The sequence below is a fragment of the Bufo gargarizans genome, chromosome 3, assembly GCF_014858855.1.
Source record: "Bufo gargarizans isolate SCDJY-AF-19 chromosome 3, ASM1485885v1, whole genome shotgun sequence".
Taxonomy (NCBI): domain Eukaryota; kingdom Metazoa; phylum Chordata; class Amphibia; order Anura; family Bufonidae; genus Bufo; species Bufo gargarizans.
Window position 1 is genome coordinate 410,228,901 of NC_058082.1, and position 6,000 is coordinate 410,234,900.

Genomic DNA, 6,000 nt, shown 5'->3' on the forward strand with positions numbered 1-6,000 from the left:
AAGGTGTTCACCTAAAACCATGACTACAGTACAGCATCGGATGTTACTGGGACGCTGTAAAGTTAGGGTCCAAAAATGCAGCCATCACAAGGAGCGTTTCTCCCTGACCAAACGTGTGAAACTAGCCTAAGAACCGGAAACCAACTCCCAACCCCCCCACTTCCCCAATGTCAGAATTAACCAACCTCCAAAAACCGCTGCAGTCCCCAACCAACGCTACACAACACATGAACAGAAAAAAAAAAAGCCTAAAATACTGTACAACACACTGCAGTATAGTAACAGCATACTACTATATAATAACAATGTAGTACAATAGCAAACACCTTACAATACAAAGTACGATAGCACATAACAGTCCTGTATGACACACTCATCACTGAAAAGTGTCCGAAAACACAACCTTTATTCGTGTAGATAAAATATAGTGCAACACAAACAACCAAAAAGGGCCCAAAGAGGAAAACTAAAGCTAAGATAACTCCAAATAAAAAGGTGCAGGGAAAGATATCCCTCTTACCCGATTCCTGCCGCCACTAATGCCGGACCATTACTTTATTTGGAGCTTAGTGTTTGGTATCTTGGGGCTCTTTTTGGTTGTTGTCTGTGTGCCGCTAGATTTTATCTAAATTAATATATACGGTAGCTTTTCTGTGATAGTTATTTTTGTTACAAGCATTATATAGTCCGTCCAATGTCAGTGATATCACATCATACAGCACAGGAGGTCATACCATTTTACAGTAGCATACAATACTGTACAATAACATACAACACCGTACCATATACAGTACATTATGTTGTACAATAACATAGCTGACTATACATCACATTACTGTATAACACACCAGACAGTGCAATACTTAATAACATACCGTACAATACTGCACAATGTATAGATAGATATATAACACAATGCACTATAACTGATAAAAGTACACCACACCGTGGACTCGCAGTCCTCCAGCCCCGCTCACCTCAGGACGGTGACTTCTCTGTGAAACTTCTCGTCTACTGCGCAAGTGCGCAGGCAGCAAGATAGTAGTGACGTTTGGCCACGCCCCCATTCCGCTCTACCCCACGCACTGGCCACGCCCTTATGACGCGGCATGTGATCAATGACTAAGCGCGGCCACTTTCCCAAATTGCGAAAAGTCACAGTTAGTGAACGTGACGTGGGCAATGGCTTCCGAGCCCCTTCACCAGTCACCTTACATCCGTGTCTAGAGCTCGCTGTTGATCAGTTCTTGTAGGTGGGGTACTGATAATCCCTGCGGCCTCTGAACTTCTGGGGAAAAAATATTCTAAAATCTTGTAGAATATTAAACCATACTCCAGCACAGAGAGATGCGGTTTTTGCGTTGTCTAGCCGCTGTACACACCAGCGCCATGTGGAGTGGCAGCTAACTGACTTCTTTCACATAAGGACACCCGCAATGTCTGTACATGCTGCAGGCCAGTCTTGTAGCTCAGCCATAGCAATCAATTACCTGTGCTGAGGACGCCGAGTCAGCTCCCTGTGGGCCAAAAATCCAGGCGGTGCACCCAGGGGGGCGAGTCTCCAGAATAGCACAGACTGCTCAATAAGGACTCATGCACACAAACGTATTTCCTTTCCGTGTCTGTTCCTTTTTTTTTTAAGGCTATGCGTAACCGTTCATTTCAATGGGTTCGCAAAACAAAAAAACGGAAGTTACTCTGTGTGCATTCCATTTCCGTATGTCCGCATGCCCGTTCTGCAAAAAAATAGAACATGTCCTTTTGTTTTCCGCATAACGGACAAGGATAGGACTGTTCTGTTAGGGGTCAGCTGTTCCGTTCCACAAAATATGGAATGCACACGGACGTCATCTGTATTTTTAGCGGATCTGTGTTTTATAGACCACAAAATACATGCGGTCCTGTGCATGAGCCTTAGGGCTCGTTCACATGACCGTTGGTGTCCCGTTCTCGTATTGCGGACCGCATTTGCGGATCCACAGTACACGGGCACCGTTCCGTTGTCATTCCGCATCACGGGTGCGGACCTATTCATTTCAATGGGTCCGGAGATATGGAACGGAGCACCACGGAGTGCTTTCTGGGGTTCCGTTCCGTGCCAGTGCATCGCAAAAGATAGAACATGATCTATCTTTTTGTGGAACGGAGGGATCGCAGACCCATTCTGTGATCTCCATGCGCCTGCCCCACAGAAGGTGCCCGTGCATTGCAGACCGCAATTTGCGGTCCATAGCACAGGCTTCACACGAGCCCTAAATCTGTGCTGTAGAAAGAAAAACGCGTGAAAACCTGACTGACCCAGTATATGCCGTCGGGATCCGCTACAGATCTCCATCGTGCCTCTGCTAGTTTTTCTTTATTGTTTTTAGTTTTTGTTCATTTTTTTGCAAACATGGAAATATGAATCGGCACAGGCACACGGCCGTAGCTGTTTTTGTAGGCTGCAGATTGTGGATCCGGAAAAGCGGGATACCAGTCAAGACCCAGCCGCCATTTTGTTTTTACACCTTCACAAATATTCTATCCTTGTCTGCAAAATGGACAAGAATAGGACATGTTCTATTTTTTTCCGTGGCCGTGGAATGGATTCTTTTGAGATGAATGGGTCCGCATCTGATCCGTAAAAAATGCGGATCAGATGTGGACCGAAACCACTGTCGTGTCGTGAGCCCTTATTCGTATTTTATTTTATTTTTTTATCTTTTTTTTATAGATTCATTATGTGAAAGGGGTTGTGGTATGACCTCTCCTCAGGAGAGGTCATCAACAGTGAAGGCCAGTTCGCCGTGTTCGCCCGCGAACACATGCGGGCTGCCATCTTAACTCACAAGTTCGGCGATGCACAGGTAAGCCCTTATAAAGGCCCCCGGTGGCTGTTCTCGGAACTGCCTGCTCCCGCTGACCGCACTTGTTTTCAGACCGGCTCGCTCACAGGCACAGGTAAGGACTTAGGGCTCTTTCACATCTGCGTTATAGTCTTCCGGCATAGAGTTCCGTCGTCGGGGCTCTATGCCGGAAGAATACTGATCAGGATTTTCCTAATGCATTCTGAATGGACAGTCCGTCCTTCAGGATGTCTTCCGTTCCGGAACGGAACGTTTTTTGGCCGCAGCAAATAGCGCAGCATGCTGCGCTTTTTGCTCCGGCCAAAAATCCGGAACACTTGCCGCAAGCCCGGATCCGGAATGAATGCCCATTGAAAGGCATTGATCCGGATCCGGCCTTAAAGGGGTTGTCCGGGTATACCCTTATTTTCACCCCGGCAGCCCTCCTGAGCCTGGCATCGGAGCATCTCATGCTCCGATGCGCTCCCGTGCCCTGTGCTAGATCGCGCAGAGCACTGGCTCTTGTGTTTTCTATAACACACTGCCGGGCGGTAACTTCCGCCCAGCAGTGTGTTCGGTGATGTCACCGGCTCTGAGGGGCGGGCTTTAGCTCTGCCCTAGCCGTTTTACTGGCTAGGGCAGAGCCAAATCCCGCCCATCAGTGCCGGTGACGTCACCGGGCTGCCTGTCAGCCCCATAGAGAGCCCGGTATGTCACCGGATCTCAGAAAAATGCTTTTGCCCTGCGCGATTTAGCGCAGGGCAAAGGAGAGCATCGGAGCATGAACTGCTCCGATGCTCATGTCAGGGGGGCTGCCGGGGTGAAAATGGAGGGATGTCCAGGTTCAGCTCTGAACCTGGACAACCCCTTTAAGATAAACGTCGTTTCGGCGCATTGCCGGATACGACGTTTAGCTTTTTCTCAATGGTTACCATGGCTGCCGGGACGCTAAAGTCCTGGCAGCCATGGTAAAGTGCAGTGGGGAGCGGGGAGCAGCATACTTACCATCCGTGCGGCTCCCGGGGCGCTCCAGAGTGACGTCAGGGCGCCCCAAGCGCATGGATCACGTGATCGCATGGACACGTCATCCATGCGCATGGGGCGCTCTGACGTCATTCTGGAGCGCCCCGGGAGCCGCACGGATGGTAAGTATGCTGCTCCCCCGCTCCCCCGCTCCCCACTACTACTATGGCAACCAGGACTTTAATAGCGTCCTGGGTGCCATAGTAACACTGAAAGCATTTTGAAGACGGATCCGTCTTCAAATGCTTTCAGTACACTTGCGTTTTTCCGGATCCGGCGTGTAATTCCGGCAAGTGGAGTACACGCCGGATCCGGACAACGCAAGTGTGAAAGAGGCCTTACCTGTGCATTGCTGGACCTGTGAGTTAAGATGGCTGCCCGCATGTGTTCGCGGGCGAACACGGTGAACTGGCCATCAATATTAGATCGGAAGAAGTCTGACTCGCGGCCCCCTGCCGATCAGCTGTATGAAGAGGCCACGGCCTCGTTGTTTACCTGCTCACTGTCTGCATTGTAGCGGGGGTGCAGTGGGTGACAAGAGAATGGGAAACAGCTGCTTGTGTGACAAGGATGCTCTCGGGGGGGACCTTTGGGGCACATTCGCAGGGGACGTGTATGCTGCATGTTTGCAGACTCTAAGCGAACCCCTAAAAGTGACAGTTCCTCTATAGAAATAGTGAATTGCCTCATTCGATTTGTGCTGTGTGGTAGAAATCTTTCCCCTCCATCATATGGGAATTCCCATAGTGGATGTGCCTGGAGTTTCCCGGCTATCATGTGCACAGATTTGTATGATAGCAGCAGGGTTGTCTCTTCCATTTAGGGCCCATTCAGACGGCCGTAGTCCTTTGCGGATCTGCAAAACACGAATACCTGCCAGGTGCGGACCGCAATTTTCAGACCGCACATGGCCGCAACCATAATAGAAAAGTGCCTATTCTTGTCCGCGATTGCAGATAACAATAGGACACGTTCTATCTTTTCTGCAGGGCCGCGGTACGGAATAACGGATGCAGACAGCACATCTTTTCAGGGCCCAAAGAAATAAATGGATCCGCAGACCTTCCGCAAAATTGCGTAATGGGTGCGGATCCGTTCATACGGCCGTGTGAATGAGCCCTTACTATGGAGATGGAGCCTTGATGGTGGGTTTCAGTGTACCAGGTTGAAGAAAATAACCAATCTGTATTTTTCATAAACTAAATGGAGAGAAAAACTTCACCCAAAGGGAGGAGTGAAATCCACGTGGGGCACATAGCGCAGTGTCACGCCCTTGCTCAGTGATGATGTCACTGGGAGTTCCAGCTATCATGAGTGTTCCTATGACTGTGTTATATATGGCTCTGATAGTATCTACTCTCTCTAGATGGACACATTAGCTATTTTCTCCCAAATTCCCGATTTCAGACATTCTGACTTTTTAAACCAATTAGCTCATATATATGATATAGACAGAAAGTTGGATACAGACACATATTGTACACACAGGGTGGAGAATCTATAGGAAGAAAGTCTCAATATACTGTGATACATTGGGATACAGTCTACTGTACTACAGCTGGATTATTTCACTTTATGGGATATTCCCAGCTCTTGTTCTCACCATAGGGGATGTGTCAGACTGGTGGGGGTCCAGCAACTGGGACCTCCACTGTTCACAAGAAAGGGGGTCTCATGTCCGAATAAAGAGCAGCAGCTCTATTCTATTTTATGGGATGGTAGAAGATAGCTGAGTACAGAGGTCTGTGGATAAGTGTGATCCCTGGAAAATCCCTTTGTAAGGGTCCATTCACACGTCCGCAAATGGGATTGCGGAACGGGTGCGGACCCATTCATTTTCTATGGGGATGGAATGGATGCGGACAGCACACATTGTGCCCCGATCTTCGTGTCCGCAGCTCCGCAAAAGATAGAACATGTCCTATTCTTGTCCGCAGCTGCGGACAAGAATAGGCATTTCTATAGGGGTGCCGGGCAGGTGTGTTGCGGATCTGCAATTTGCGGGTCCGCAACACACGACGGACGTGTGAATGGAGCCTTAACAGCTCATTCAGACGACAGTATCTGTTTTGCGGTCCACAAATTGCAGATCTGGAAAACATGGACAATGGCCGCGTGCGTTCCGCATTTTGTGGAACGGAACTGCCAGCCC

At 49.0% G+C, this 6,000-nt stretch overlaps 1 protein-coding gene across 1 annotated transcript in view; it reads right to left on the reverse strand.

Annotated features, from left to right (window-relative positions):
- LOC122933389 (complement receptor type 1-like) overlaps positions 1–1,024 on the reverse strand; it is a 107,390-nt gene extending 106,366 nt beyond the window's left edge. Inside the window, exon 1 of the mRNA XM_044288356.1 lies at positions 978–1,024. The gene's annotated coding sequence lies outside the window, so the exon portion shown is untranslated. The remainder of the gene's footprint in view (positions 1–977) is intronic.
- Positions 1,025–6,000: the final 4,976 nt, after the last annotated feature.